The 16,772-nt window shown below is 43.5% G+C and overlaps 1 long non-coding RNA gene across 1 annotated transcript; it reads right to left on the bottom strand.

Annotated features, from left to right (window-relative positions):
* Positions 1-1,547: 1,547 nt before the first annotated feature.
* Positions 1,548-15,894, bottom strand: LOC109285376 (uncharacterized). The gene is made up of 3 exons (XR_002093114.2): positions 15,825-15,894; positions 14,525-14,589; positions 1,548-1,908 (listed from the first exon to the last, which is right to left on the bottom strand). It is a non-coding gene; the product is annotated as an uncharacterized LOC109285376 (long non-coding RNA).
* Between the last annotated feature and the right edge of the window lie 878 nt (positions 15,895-16,772).

Here is a 16,772-nt window from a genome sequence, read left to right as displayed (position 1 = left end):
AGGCACAACGATTTGCATATACTTTAGACAGAGAGTAAGAAACTGACTCTGTAAAAATTGGGTTATGCAAATAATGCTCCAGTTTACATGTGTATTTCAACTTTTTATTGATACAATTACGTGACTGAAATTCTTAGGAAGTGCTGCTTATGGAGACAAGTTGTTTACTCATAAGCTTTTTTCTTACTAAACTCAAACAAGCAAACAAACCCCTCAAAACCCTGTGTTTCTGCAAGAGTCATAGAGAAGTAGGGTTGGAAAGGACCTCCAGAGACCATCTAGTTCAACCCTGTGCCTGAGGCAGGATCATCCCTATCCAAACCATCCCACAGAAACCATAATCTAACTCTATGTAAGACTACCACCAACCTTATGAGAAAATGAGAGTTATGCATTTACAGATCATCAGATGCAGTATTCTTTCAGTTTCCCGGCTGTAATGAATCATATCTCTGCTTTACAAAATAAAATTTCAGTTTGGGAGGAAGGACTGGTTTAGATACTGGTGTCCTTGGACAGAAACTATATAAGCTGAGCTGCTGGTCTGCAGAGACACTGTGTGGTTTCTTATGCCTAAAGGAATTTCAGAAGCTTGGTATGCACTTGTGTTTCAGGGGGAAAGGGGAGAAAGCCCAGCATGAAAACAAAGTGAAGCATGTTCAAATCCATTGCTCACAGCAGGGAAAAAACAATTGCTTCTTTTCCGGTTTCTGGTGACCTGCCATATGTGCAGATCATAGTATGATGATGTAAATCCAACACTGCACATTCAACGTGGCCTTAGTATGTTATTGTAGGTTTTGAAATGCCAGGTCAAATTACAGACAACACCAAGAACCAGAGTCCTATAAGTGATAACTTGGTATTTGAATGCAGATTTCAATGTATGGCAGATACCTGAAACTTACTATTTAGCTTAGGGTACTGCAATGTTTTATTAAGTATAAGGCTCTGGCACCAGAAAGATTTACCAGAAAATAGCCAAAAAATCATCATATAATATTTAATTTTTGAAGAGACGCACTAGAAAAGTACTATGAGGTACTGTCCCCTGTGTGTGGGTGGGGGTTTTTTTGGTAATACAGCCCCACATACACACAATATTTTTGCATGCTCTTTTGGCCTTTCTGTTTGTTTTCTTTAGAACAGGATACACAACCTATGCAACATTTTCAGGACAGGTGGTAAGGGAGAACAAAAACTGAAATAAGTTTATTAAATATTTGTTTATGGAGATATTATTGGGATTAACTTTTTATATCTTCCTATTTAAATAGGATTAAAGGGATTAGCTTGAATAATAGAGGCATACAGCACATTATAAATACTTATGTTCCATTTAATTAATAGGTTCGGATATGAACGTAAGACATGTCAAATTATTCCAGAATAGCCTATAATTACATTATTTTAAATAATAGAAAAGAAACTCATGAGTCATTAATAAGGAGATGACTTTGGAAAAAGGCAAACTCATTCAGCAAATATAATGTTTTACAAGACACATTTTCTATTTATATGTATAGCTAATAACATCTATTATGCAGTCTTAGACTTGGAAGCCTGTGTTTGTTGAGAAAAGTACTTTAAAACAGAGATTTAATTACATGGTGTTAGAGTTCCTTTGGCAACATCAAAAGGGGGAAAGTCATTTGTGTTTTAATGAATGTTTTGAAGGAGAAAAACAAGTTCTCAAGTTGAGTACTCAACAAGTTTTAGGCAGGGAAATGTAGTAGGAAGAGAATGTAGATTACAGTTTATTCTTCCTGACATATGACAAGATAAAACCAACTGAAAAATATGCTGTATTTACCTTGTTATGAAAGACTATTTTAATGCACAATTTTCAACTTCTTTATTATTCTTCTTTGGTTCTTTTTTTTGTGTAGTGGAGGCAATAACAGCACCCTGTATGTGAGAAAAATGGGTATTTTAAACAAAAGCTGTCTACAGTGCTCTTCCATAGACTTTGTTAAATGAAGCAAGTATAAGTAGAATACGTGCAATCATAGGTGATATAAGGTTCACATATCTATCCTAGAATTTATTTATTTTTGCTAGCAATGACATATCTCTCAGTAAAACATGTGGAAAACAGTAGCCCCAGTGTCCCTATACCAACATTAATTATATATTTGCTTTTACAGTTACAAGAGTGGTGTAGCCTGTAAGTTGTTAACTTAGCCAAGGTCAGCAAAATTTGGGATCCCCAGGTGGTAATGTAGTAGTTTGACATTTGAACATAACATGATGGCTGTAATATGAAAGTCTATAGGTAATTTCCTATAGCTAGTCCCCATACAGGTTTCATTCTCTGTCTTTCCCTGATAGAAAAAATAATAGGAGCACTTTGTAGTTTATACTGCAGAGTGCTGCTCATTTCTAACAATGTGAACTGCTAATGTGTCACTATGAGACGTTAAAGGCCTAAATCAATGTACTTATGTAAGTAACTTGTAAGTGACAAGTGTATTTTGTGCAGTAAAGCAGGACTTGCCTCTATTGACTATCCTACCTTAACCATCTCTCTTTTATTTTATAGTGCATTAAATTACTGTAAGAGATGCCAGAATGAGAGCCCTAGAGACTGCATTCTTTATCCACAAAACAGGTTCAGTATTGGGAGCCACAGCAGTGTAACTTTCTCTCTGCTGCCCAGCCAATGTGCCTCAATCTGACACGGTGAAAGGTTAATTCAGTGTCTATAGCCATCCTCTTTACTGAGATTGACAAAGATGGGGTCAATGGCAGAGGTGGTATTAGGGGTATGATAAGCTGTGCACAAACAAATAAATCAAGACTGCCAACACATTTTTCATATGGATGTCTTTCAGTCACTACTGATCTAGGCAGGCTTTTGAAACAGTGACCTAAGTATGAAAGGCTCTGATCCCTGAAGCTTCTTAGTCTTCTACTTACCGCCCCAATTTTTTGCTTACATTTTTATTGCTATAAATGAAAAAGTGATAGATGAGATTCAGTCTATTGTGTCCACAATTAATTGCTATGTGTGAGATCTACATGGATTAGAAGAAAATCTCAGCCACTGTAAATGTAACTGTGCTAGACAGCAATGATATAGGATGTGTCCACACTACTCTACCTGGTAAAGAAACTAGCAACATCTCTCTCCCAAAATGCATTTTCTCTCTTTCTCTGTCTTGTCAGCTCCATGTCCTGACTGAAGCTCTTCCTTCCCTGTCTGGTGAGCTCTCTTAAAACCTTTCACCCACTCGGCTCCCTGAGCTTTCTTCCTCTTTCTTTTCACACCTCCTAGCCCCCCAGGGGTGGGGTTCTATATATAGACTTTACTTCAGGAAAGCACTTTAGACTGTCAGCAATTTATTTTTTCACTCCTCAGACCTGAAGAAGAATGTCTTGCATTCGAAAGCTTGTCTAATTCTATCCCAACCATGCAGTCAGTTCCATAAAAGATACAACCCTAATAAATCTTTGCCTCTTGCATAATTCCTGGACCATCACTATTACAACATCACTTTAAAACTAGCAATTTATTCTTCACTCTGGCCACTTTTCTTTGTTCCTCTAAAGCATGGAGCTATGTCTCTACTTCTTTTCCCTCTGCTTCCTACTTTATGACATAATTCTTCCTAGGTTGATTAGGATAGAGAATGCCTGCTGGACTTTCTGTTACAGAAGCCCACCGGGAAGTGAGGGGAGACCACCTGGTGACTTTTTGCAAATCTCAGAAGGCTGTCCCTTAATGAGTCTCCACAGAGCAAAAACTTTCCCAGGTTCTAGAACATTACACATTACTATGTATGGAGGAAGGACAGTTTATGAAATTAGATAAGTATTTTACATTAGAGGGCATAGTTCCATGTCTTTATAAGAGTTTCACCAAAGTTAGTTCTACAGGATTTATCCTCCTGTAAAGGGTGACAACTGAAAAATATTATAATTATTCATTGGTGGGAATTCGGTCTCTATGATCTACTCTTTCCAATGGTATCACTGGGAATTCTACATACAATATAGAATGTGTAATACAGGTCCACAATGAGGGTCACAAAGGAGATTTTTGTCTTAACTTCTTATACAGTATTTAAAATTCTTCTTCTTCTCATGTCCCTTCACCATGTTCACATCTGAATCCAAAAACAGGAACATACTATTGCTCAATCTGTAGCTTTAGCAGGGTCCTCAATGGCACATGGTTCCTTCCCCCATATATGGACAGGCCAGTACATGTTCTGTAGTCTGTAAATTTCCTCCACTTTTACACACGGTGTTTGCATCATTAGAGTATTACCACAGTTGCATGTTACCTTTAGTCTTAGTGGGTGACTATACATGAGCTGGGAGGCTGCTCCGACACACTGTAATTACCAAGCTCTAGCCAGCCTCCACATCTTGTGTATCAGCATCCCTGTGCTTTGATGAGCTTTAGATAAAGCACCCTTACCACCAGGTCCTGAACCTGGCACCCCTGCCTGATCCCTGGAGGCAGATAGTGGTGGGTGCTGTAAGCCCAACATCAGGGAGCACCTCCCCAATGTCAGGCTCACTGAGCCCCAAAGCCTTAAAGAGCAGGCATGCAGTACAGCTGCAAGCTGCAGGTCCTGGTGCACTGGGACCCTTGATTCTAGGCTCTAGGACCTTTAAAATCCATGTGTGAAGCCCAACTGCACACATGGATTTCTGATATCCTAATGCATAGGGACCAGGAGATCAAGAAGCCTCTCCTGATCCCAGCATCTCTGTGCACCAGATCCCAGCATCTTTGCATGTGCAGTCAGCTGTCTTGGCAAACCAGGACTCTGGGGTCAGAGAACAGTTCTTGACCACACGCTCCCTGAAAACCTCTGGTCAGGCTGCCAGGAATGGGAGATCCAAGGCTTCTGCCTGGCTCCTCAGCAGCCCAGCCAGAGCTGCTGGGTATGAGATTATGGCAGTCAACTGATTGTTAGCCCTGGCCAAAGAGCTCCAAGTTTTGAACCAGGATTTATGATTGTCTGTTCTGACAACACTAGGTGAACTGGACCTGAGACTGTCTAAGGCTGGTGCTGATGACCAGCTCTTTGTCAGTACCACATGTAGAGCTGTGGCACCCAACTTTGAATTTGCTAGAATTTTGGATTATCCTGGCCTTCCCCTGTACTGACAAGTAGTAGTGGTGTGGTTGGGATCTGATCACACTTCCTGTCCTGCATGTCTGGCCTGGCAGGAGGCATGATTTTTGCAATTGGAGATCAGACCCCATAGTGCGTGATATTAAATGCACGTATGCCCATTGCTCACTTGTTTGCTTGTTGAGGACTGCAGCTTCTAAGCAGATCAGGATCATTCAAGAGCACTGGTACTCAACATCTCCATGAGCCAGATGAGTGGCACAGGGCAAGACAGATACTATGCACAGGGATTGTCAATGGGCCTAATCCAGTGAGGGGCTAGTGTGTGGGGTTGGCTCACAGGTGCAATCTGGTACACCAGTATAACCCAGTGTGCTCTATCTGGCTGCAACACAACCCCATGGGCTGGATCCAGCCCCAGAGTGACCATGTGCCAGCACAATCTGGCATGCTGGATCATGTCATCTGGACCTTGGGGCTCCCCACAAGTCTGAATATTTGGTGGCAGGGCAATGGTGGCAGTGTTAATTGCCATGACTCTGGGAGCAATTTATGTTGCTACTGCTCCCCAGCTGCCAAATTTCCAGACCCATGAGGACCCAATGGGCGAGATGACATGGCTTCATTGGCAAGAGGATGAGCACCACTGCTTAAAGGAATTTTACTTGCTCTTCCTTGATTGGTCACAGAAAGCAAGGGCACCACCCAGGCCATGACCTAGCAACCCCATGGTGCCTTTTACTTTGAAAGAGTTTTGAGGTCTGTGAAGGTGCCCTGGTTTTCAAAATTTGAAGTTAAAATGTCTATAGAAAAATACTGTTAAAAATAGGGCCAAATATAACACCCAATCTTATTCAGACTTGAGTCAGTGATAATGCACAGTTCTATTGGTAATGTTGTTGCAAGCCATTCTTAATTGTCATTTATGATTTTATCATAATTTTTTTTTGCTTCTGAGATTTTGTTGGAATTTTTACACTGTTTTAATGTAAAGAAAAGCGGGAGCCCCTTCACATACAGATTCAGATTTCAAACCCTCTCCCCAGCGTTTGGAGATGTCTCCATAATAGGGGTGCACCAACAGAGATTTTGGGGGCTGATACCAATATCCAAGAAGGCATATTGGCTGATAGTGATCCGATATCCAATACAGCTGCATCAGATATAGGTGGTAAGTCCAGTGTGGTGGAAGGGGAGAGGGGAGGGAAGGGGCGTGGGGGGGCAGATCAATGCCCACTGTGGTGAGGGAGGGGGCAGGGGCAGGTGCTGCCCAGGGGGAGGGCATGGGATGGAGATGCAGCTTGTGGAGTGGGAGTGGCTCCTGCCACTGCTTGCATTCTGGGAGGATAGGGGAGGGCATGTGCCCCTGGATCTGCATGGTGCAGGGCAGGCTGCAGCTGTGGTGTGGAGCCAGAGCCAGTGCTGTGCAGGGCTTTTGTTGCTGAGGGCTGGGCTCAGAGCAGGTTCCAGCAGCCCTGGGAGGAGGCTGCAGCCACCCCAAATTTCACCGCAGCTCCACTCCCAGCCCTGCGCCACCACTTGGCACAGCTGTGGCTTTTCCTGGTGCTTTGGTGGAGGCGGGGCATTGATTCGGGGCTGCACCAGGCAGTGGCATGGGGCTGGGAATGGGGCTGTGGCAAAATTTGTGGTGTCTGCAGTCTCCTCCCAGTGCCATCAGAGACTACTCCAAGGCCAGCTCTGGCTCCACCCCACAGCTGCAGCCCGCCCCGCACCACACAGATCCAGGGGCACACACCTTACCATACCCTCCCGGGATGCAAGCAGTGGTGGGAGCCACCCCCACCCCATAAGCTGTGCCTCCGTCCCACACCCTCCCATCCCCCCTGGGCAGCATCTGCCCCTACCCCCTTTCTCATGGTATGGGGCATTGATCTACGCCCCCATTCTCCTTCTTTCCCCCCTCCCCTTCCAACTTACCAGCTGGAGACAGTTCTCCACACTGCTGGCTCATTCTGTGTTGCACTGCAGCTATGCGCAGCACAGGAATTTATCGTCCAAATGATCAGTCCCATAGGGCTGATATCCAATATAGACAATTTTCATCATATTGGTACCGATCCAATATCAGACCAATGTATCGGTGCACTTCTAGTCCATAATAGAGGCAGCACATCTCCATTGCAATGTAATCCATGTAACTTTCCTTGAATATTTTAATGATTTTTCTCAGTGGCTTTTTAAATTGTTTTAAACTAAGAAAATGCCACTTTAAATGGATGGGATTGGATAGCTAAATGCAGTCAAACATAGCAGTATGCAATAGCTATTGAATGCCAGATGTGAAAGTAATCAAATCTTATTAATTTCACTAAAGGTTCATTAGCTGTTGAATCTTCATTTCAACACACCACATTTGATAAAATGCTTTGAAAAAGTGCTAGATTGTGCTTGTGTGCACTTATACACAATATCCACTTTGTAATTTCCAGTATCTCATTGAGTCTAAATACTCTTAGGCATGAGTCTTTGGATTAAGGACAATTTCTTGGGCTTGTAAATGAATGGTGTAAAAGCTGGAGCTCCCCTCTACTTCAAATGCAGTCTGACTAATATAGGTTTGAGGGGTTTGGAGGGCAGGGGCAGGGGGCGGGGGGGATGGGAAGATCAGAAAGCAGGGGAAGGGACAGGAGGAGCTGCTTCAAAAAAAGGCCTAGCAGGCTGTTACCAACTTTTAACCCAGAGAGAATTTTTAGCCCCAAGTTATAAATTCCAGAAAATAGGGGCCTATAATGGAAACACTGACAGAACCTTAACTATAGCGTTGCTAAAGGCAATGCTGCAATAAAATGGAATGACCTGCGAGATAAAATGTTTAATCTTTTGAGTGAGATGTGGCCTAATAACTCAGAAGCAGAGAAAGGGGATGATTCAGGTCCTTCCACGCAGTTTCTTATATGTCCTTTATGAAATTCTCTGTCACTCTCAGCTGCTTTCCCCTTTCAGGATGAATCCTGCTTCACTCTGTAGCCAAATGGACTAGAAGGGTCATAAAGAACCAATTTATGGCAAGTTACTTTTCAGCAAAAGCTGTTTTTTTAAATGTAAATTAATGGCAACAGAACCAGAAGGGTCAGGGAAGATACATTTATACTTGGCAAGACTAATACAAAGAGAAAAACAAGTGATACACAAGTCTTTTTGACTCTCTTTTCCACTTCCTCCTAGAGTCCCTCTGTCTTTGTCAGCAACTTTAACCTTTCTTTATTTAACTGACATCAGTTTCCTGAACACTCCATCTTCTCATAAGGAAATGCTAGATTCTGCTTTTGTTTTTTGTTGTTTCACCATTGCAAACAGAAAATATTCTAATTATTTTAGGCAGAGCTAGGTAAGTTTATTGACAAGACTATATGATAAGTTTGCCAGCAAGAGCAGGTGAGGAGGTTTAAGAACACAGGAGATACCTTCCAGTTCAGATAAGAAAGGATTATTTAAGCACTGATCCAGCACTGTGCTCCATGTGGGCAAACCTCTGCGCTCACATGGAACTCCACTGACCTTAGCAGAAAGGTGGTTAGCCATGTTATCCTGAAGTCAGGCACTGCCTGATGGACCTCAGAGAGGCTCAGTGCAGGTTCTGAATACTCACACAGAGCAGAATCAGAGCCCTAGTAGATTTGTTCAGCTTTTCCATATTCTCTGGCAATAAGGGTAAGAGCTTTCCTTGGTTTGGTTTGATTCTTATTCACTGAGTGTTTTCAGACTCTGGTTTTTAAAAACATTCAGTGTCAAGGAGCATGGATGGGTTCAACATTCTTTAAAAGTCTTTGGGCAATTTTTCAACTTCGTGCATGAAGAATTAGGCAAGTCCCATTAAAAACAGCTGGAATAGTACATGTAAATTCCTTGCATACCATATAGAAAATTTAACCTGACTCTCTAGCAATTTCTGTTTCCATAACTTTCCTAAAGCTAAAACAGTGTGAAGAACATCAGGGCGCTCTGTTTTTTTATGGAGGTGTTTCTCTTTTATTATTACACATTTATATGTTATTGGGTGAGTATACTGCAGGTGATATCCAAAAAAAAAAAAAAAAAGCCCCTAATTCTTTTGTGCCTTCTACTTTTTAATTTATTTTTGTCACTTCTGAAATAGTAGTATTTTACATCCACCATACAATAATTATACAAGTTGCAAGGCAGTGAAGAATCAAGTGTAGTATCTCCATCTGTAATCACAACTTCCATAGTTAAGTGTTCAGGACATTGCTGTCAGGACTACACCATGCATTACAGTGCAACTTACAAAATGCTACTAAATATTCAGGAAATCTGAAAGTCACCCACAGATAACTGTAAGTATTCAGCACAGATAAAAACAAAGAAGCACCAAAGAGGGAACAGTTTCAGGATTGTACACTGTTTGTGAATGCTACCAATATTATGGGAGGCAGCATTCTCAGGACTATCATCCTTCAAGACAGGCACAATTCAAGAGTTTACACACTGAAAATACTTAACTCATTTCACAACTATCCCCCCAACCCTCTGTCTAATGGAATCCAAAGAACATCATTTTCTCAGTTATGGTTTTGCTAAGAGGCAGTACACAAGCCTACAAAATCATCCTAGAAAACAGAATGTATGACCCTAAGCTGCCTCTTAAGTTGCACTGAAAGCAAAGCCACAATCAGAAGGAATAAAAACTTGCTTAAATTACCTGGTTTAAAGTTAACTTGAGTATCTCTTCATTAAATGGCTTCTCTTTAGTAAGAAGATGTCAATGCTAATTTAAACTATCTTGGTGTGGTTAATGAAGCAGCAGAGGGCATGTCTGCAGTGCAGACTGCCACATAAGATACTTATTCTAACTTTAAACTAGATATGTCAACTACCAGTAACAGCCTAGCCTCCGACGGTTGTGACTAATCTGCTACTAGAACCAGGATAACTAATGAAATCTACCGCAGATGTCTCTGCACCACATTGCAGTCACAAAACTGATTTCAATCTAGACATACTCTAGATCAGGAGTGGCCAACCCACAGCACATATACCATAAGTGGCACAGGCATTCTCTGTATATGGCATGCAACAGACTGGGGAGAGGGCAGGGAGCACAGTGACAGGGGTTGGTGCATAGTCCTGTACTTTTCAACATCTTCATCAATGATTTAAAAGAGGGGGTGAAGAGCTCACTGGCCAAGTTTGCAGATGACACCAAGTTATGGGAAAGCATGGTGTCATGCTTGAAGATAGGCTACAGATACAGGTGGATCTAGACAGGCTAGTAAATTGGGTGAGTCAGAACCAGATAAAATTCAATGTTGAGAAATGTAAAGTGCTCCAACTGGGGATGAACAATCCCCTGCACACCTATAGGCTTGGGAAGGCCAACCTGACCAGCACTACAAATGAAAGAGACCAAGGGGTAATAATAGACCACAGCATGAATATGAGCCAGCAGTGTGATTCTGTTGTCAGCAGGGCAAATAATACTCTGGCATGCATCAATCAGTGCATCTCCAGCTAGAACAAGGAGGTGATTTTTCCACTCTACTCGGCACTGGTGAGCCCCAACTGGAGTACTGTGTCCAGTTCTGGTCGCCTCACTTTAACAAGGATGTGGTACAACTTGAGAGAGTCCAAAGAAGGGCTACCCATATAATTAGAAGCTTGCAAGGCAAGCCATATAAGGAAAGGCTGAGGGACCTGGGACTCTTCAGCCTGAAAAAGAGAAGGCTGAGGGGACTTGATAGCAGTTTACCGCTGCATCAGGGGACTACATTAGGGGCTTGTGAAGAAGTGTTCACCAAGGCACCCTTGGAGAGAACCAGGATTAATGGCCACTAGCTCCTGGAAGACCATTTCAGGCTCAACATTAGGAAAAACTTCTACACAATTAGGGTTTCCAAACTGTAAAATAAGCTCCCTCCAAAGGTGGTGCAATCGCTTACCCTGGAAATCTTCAAGAGGAGACTGGATAGTCATCTTGCTGGGGTCACCTGACCTTACCTGTCTTTCCTGCCTAGTGCAGAGGGTCTTCTGAGGTCCGTTCCAGCCTTATAGATTCATAGATGTTAGGGTTGGAAGGGACCTCAATAGATCATTGAGTCCAACCCCCTGCATAGGCAGGAAAGGGTGCTGGGTTCAAATGCCCCCGCCATATGCCTATCTAATCTCCTCTTGAAGACCCCCAGGGTAGGGGAGAGCACCACTTCTCTTGGGAGCCCATTCCAGACCTTGGCCACTCTAACTGTGAAGAAGTTCTTCCTAATGTCCAGTCTAAATCTGCTCTCTGCTAGCTTATGGCCATTATTTCTTGTGACCTGCAGGGGCTCCTTGGTGAGTAGAGAGTAGGTGTGCTGGACATTTTTCCTCCCTTGGTGCAGTACTTTGCATTTCTCCTTGTTAAATTGAATTCTATTGTTTTCTGCTGCCTGTAGTTGTTCCCTGCCCTCTGGTGTGTCCACTTCTCCCCACAGTTTTGTATCATCCACAAACTTGGACTGATGAAGACATTGAAGAGTATCAGTCCAAGGACTGAGCCCTGTGGGACCCCACTGCCCACGTCCTTCCAGGTCGATACTGACCCGTCCACCACGACTCTCTGGGTACAACCCTCTAGCCAATTTGCCACCCACCGGACTGTGTAATCATCCAAGTCACAGCCTCTTAATTTGCTCACCAGTATGGGCTGGGATACCGTATCAAAGGCTTTCCTGAAGTCTAAGTAAATGATATCTACCCCTACTCCTGCGTCCAGTTGTTTTGTAACCTGGTCATAAAAAGAGACTAGATTAGTCAGGCATGATCTACCTGCTACGAACTCGTGCTGGTTTCCCCTCAGCATAATATTTCCTGCTGGGCTCTCACAATCTATGAATCTATAGCCACCTAGAAGTACATCGGGGTGAGCACCAAGATCTGGGGAAGCAACTCTTCAGGAAGGCACCCCTTGGGAGGGTGAGAACCAATGGTCACAAACTAATAGAGGGAAGACTTAGGCTGGACATAAGGAAGAACTTTTTCTCCGTAAGGGTAACTAGAACCTGGAACACACTGCCAGCAGAGGTGGAGTGGTCCCCATCCTTGGAGGTTTTCAAGGGTAGGCTGAATAAGCACCTTGTTGAGCTAGTTTGAACTTGTTAACCTCCTGCCTATGGCAAGGGACCAGACTTGAAGATCTTGCAGGTCTCTTCCGATCCATTGATTCTATGATTCTAGATCTGCAGATGACATGAAATGGGAAGGATTGCAAATACACTGGAGGAAAGAAGCTCAATTCAAAAAGATCTTGACAGACTGGAAAGCTGGGATGGAGCTAACAGGATGAAGTTTAATGCTGACAAAGGCAGCTGTTCAAGAAGAGGTTGTATAAGCATCGGTCAGGAATGATCTAGGAGTAACTATGCCTATGCTATAGTTTGTTGATTGTTGCATAAGACCATGAAGAAAATTTCCCCCCACCTGTTGCTACACATCACAATTTTTGTTTTTTTGTTTGTTCGTTGGGGGGGGGCGGGGGCTTTGCCTTCTTCAGAAGTATTCAGTGTTGGCTGAATCCAAGGCTGGAGTCCATTGACTAGCGTGTTCCAATGCTCCTGCTGGGGATAAAAACTGGGTGGTTCCTGGTTAGAGGGTTCCTACTCAGAGTGAGACTGATTGCCACATCGGGGGTCAGGAAGGAATTTTACTCCATGGTCAGATTGCTACAGACTGCGGGGGATTTTGCTTTCCTCTGTAGCGGGGATGTATCCCTCTGCTTTCAATCTCTCAAGCATATTTTAAGAGCACTGCAGCAGTCGAACACTGATCACCATTGTGCTGCTGCTTGACCTGTGGCAGGTTAGGATGCAATGCCTTGGAGTTGTAGGACAGAGTTGATTTGTGTAGTTTTACTAATAGGTTAGACAAGGATTTATATGGGATGATTTGGATAGGGATGATACTGCCTCAGGGAGGGGGTTGGACTAGATAACCTTCAATAAGGGTCATTCCAAAATAATATAAAATTGCAGTAATCCCAACTTCAGTTGTACCAGGTCATATATGGTTAAATGGAGACTTTGGTGTATATGTAAATATGAAATAGCACAATTACTCCTCTTCTCCCTATCAGTCCTCTCTTCCTTCCACACTACTGTCAGATAATTCAACTGTACTGCATAGAAGAAGGACCCAAGGCTCCTACTCCAAACTGCCTCTTTTCACCACCTCCCAAACCTTTTGTCCCCGAGTAGTAGGTGGGAAGCCTCTGCTCTTCCAGCCCTCCCCAGAGCCAAGAATTACATATTGTAAGGATCTTACACAAGTGTCAATGAAATAGGATGGGATCTTATTCTTCTCTGCAGATGTCTAGGACCAATGAAATTAAGCCCTTGCCTATTTCATATAAGAATTTTATATTCACTTCCTGTTTCTGGTGTGCTTGCTTCTCAGTTTGACTGACCAGTAGGGAAGCTATAAGGTTCAAACTAAAAACAATCTCTAGCTTTATTTGATGCTTTTGGAAGCACAAAGGAATTTCACACATCTGAGTGATACTTGGCTTCAGGTAAAGAATTTCACTTTTGTGGGAAGTCCTGGTTAGATGAAATTAGAGCTTTATTGAACTGGTATTAAAAGATGAGTAGTACTAGGCTTCTCTATACCACTTCTATGCAGTGCCCAAGAGTGCAAACAAGAAGTATGCCCTGCCATTCCCATAACCACCTGACAGGTGATAAGTCCCAAAAATGAAGCAACGTGAGTGTGAAGGAGACAAGCAAAACAAGAAGGAACTCATTGCTGGTAGTGTGGATGCAGCGAGGGAAGAGACGGCTAGAGCAAGTGAACAGGGAGCACCCTGGGAGCCATGGTTTCAGAGCAGCTGCTCCGTGCAGCTAGAGCAGCCCCAGGGGAGAAGATTAAGCAAAAGAGTGGAAGTGGAGTGAGGGAGAGGGGAGTTGAGTCCTGGGGCGCAAGGCATCAGGTGTGATGATCCCATCCCCGAAAAGCCGACAAAAAGTCAGCAATAGAGCTCTGGGAGCTCAGCATGGCTGGAAAACCTTGGCAGGAAGAATGCCTCAGGAAAAAAAAATGGTGCAGGAGGTAGGGGTGGCGAGCTCTCTTGGAAATGGATCAGCCCCAGGACAAGTGGCTGATTCCATCTTTAAAGTTAAGTTGCAAGTTAGTTTGCTTTTTTAACTATTTTATTGTCAGCCCCAATAGGGTGGAAGGGGAAAGTGAGTCAGCTGGCTAGAAGCCCTCTCTCCCACTCCCCAAAGAAAAGAAAAGAAGAAAAGATAGAGGGAAAATGACCAGGCGGGTCATGGACCCAGTAAAAGAAAGGAGCAAGAGATCGAACAGAGTTTTTATTTGTTTTGTTTTTTTCTTTTATAGACACAAGGGTTCCCAAGGATGGGCCTGGGACCACCCTCTAAGTGAGAGAGAAGACTGGGATGTACCCAAACTCACATGAGACTTACCTGAGACTGAAAGAAAGTCTGGTAGTTTGTGTCATTCCTTTCTGTCGAAGTGGGAGGTGACAAACCTTTAAGAGAAAAGAAAAAATTAAAACAACATGCCCAGGAAGACCAGCTAGTATACATGGTGATGCATACCATCTGGGTGGTTCTAGGATGGAGTGTAGGGGAGGTTGGATCCCCAAAAGAGAGCCTTAGTGGGTTCACTGTTAGCCAGCTGTGGTATTAAGAGAACACCTCTCAATCGGTAACTTCAAATAACATCAAGACATGGCAGGAAAGAGTTGGGACTCATTGCTGTGGAAACCAGGCAAGTGAACATACAAGACCCACCGGGAGGACAGGGAAAGTACAGAGTAGCTAGATGCATAATCCCAATCAGGCAAACCCCTGACAAAGTGGTACACTGGCTAGGAACTTGATGATGGCCTAAGCAAAGAGAAGAAACATGTATATCTCACCAGGAACGATGGGAGGCGCTGATCCCCTTCAACAAACATTACACCTAATGGGTCAATTTCTACAACAACAGCAACAACAGGCAGCACATCAGATTGCCTTAGAAGCAAAATGGCTATAGCAACAGGCTTGGGCGCAGAGGAACCAAATCGAACTGAAGGTCCCTAAGATGACGCCACAGGACAACCCAAAAGAGTTCTTGGAAAGTTTTGAGCAATGGCTTTGGCCTCGGAGTTGGACCAAAGCTGCTGGATGGGACAGTTAGGGGTGCTCTTAGGTGTGCTCTTGGTCAAGCTGCCTACTAGGCAATGTGTTGTACGGAAGCTGTCAATTACAATAAAGTACAGTAAAGTAATGAAAGAAATCCTATACTGTTTGGATATCAACCAGGAGAGTTACCGGTAGTCCTTCCGAGTGAGGAAGAAGAAAGAGGAAAAGTCTCCAAGGATTCTGCTACAACACCTAGCGGACCTGCTAGAAAAATGGCTGAGACCTCAGGAAGTGTCCAAGGTTGACATCTACAACTAGATCTTGCTGGAACAATTCCTCCTTGACCTGGATGAGAGCATGCAGCAGTGGGATCAGTGTCACCACCCAAAGTCATTGGCAGAAGCATTACGTTTAGCCAAGGACTTCGATAGTACCCAAGGTGAAATTATCCAGGATAGAGGGCTGAAGGGAGGGCTGAATTTGACACCAGGCGAGACTGACAAGAAAGAGACCCAAGAAGCTCTCCGGGTCTGGAGTGCTTCAGTAATTTACTTCTGGTGTGGAAAGACAGGGTGTATGGCCAGGGAGTGTAACAGTATCCCCCAGTCAGTCCCCAAACTCACATGAGGCTTACCTGAGACTGAAAGGAAGTCTGGTAGTCCGTATCATTCCTTTCAATCAAAGCAGGCAGTGATGAACCTATAAGAGAAAAGAAAAAGTTAAAACAATGCACCCAGGAAGACCAACTATTATACGCGGTGATGCATACCATCTGGGTGGCGCTAGGTTGGGGTGTAAGGAAAATTGGAGCCCCAGAAGAGAGCCCCAGAAGGTTTGCTGTTAGCCAGCTGCAGTATTAAAATAACACCTCCCAATCGGTAACTTCAAATAACATCAAGATGTGGCAGATGAGAGTCAGGACTTACCACAGTGGAAACCAGGCAAGTGAACATATGAGACCCATAGGGCAGACAGGGAAAGTACAGGGTAGCTAGATGTGTAATCCCAATTGGGCCACCCCCTGACAGTGCATAGTGCTAAGTGTGTGCCAATATGTGCACCTGAAGGACCTTAAGAGCAGTGCTGGGAATGTTTTCAAAGGCACTATAAAGTTGCCATCATTACCTTATTTCCAAGATTTGGTGTGCACAGAGCTCAAATGAAAAGGAAGAGCATGCTTCCCAGCAGTACAACTGGTGTGACATGGAGGTAGCTTAAACAAGTTCAGTTTGTCTTTGTAAGGTAGACAGGTTGCTTTCACACATCTAATTTAAAAAGTTCACTACTGCTCAGATCAAAATGTGGGGAGGGGGGACTCCAAAAACAACCCTCTTGAATTTGAAATAGGATACCTAAACTTCAAAACTGCTTAATTTCCAGTACACAGACTGTTCAAAGCCAGGCAAAGTGGTGTATGATTTATATAGGCAGACAAGGTTTTTTGGGTAAATCCAGTCTTTTATAAGACCAACTCAAAAAGTTGGAAGAATTCTTCTTTGCAAGCTTTCGGGTACAAGTACTCTTCGTCAGGCAGAGGAAGCATCTGCAGTTGGTCTGTGCTCTTCCAGGACGGAGTAGTAAA

This window comes from Alligator mississippiensis, chromosome 2, assembly GCF_030867095.1.
Source record: "Alligator mississippiensis isolate rAllMis1 chromosome 2, rAllMis1, whole genome shotgun sequence".
Lineage (NCBI taxonomy): Eukaryota > Metazoa > Chordata > Crocodylia > Alligatoridae > Alligator > Alligator mississippiensis.
The sequence above is the reverse complement of the archived record's forward strand: the minus strand, read 5'-3'. Positions and strand labels throughout refer to the sequence as shown.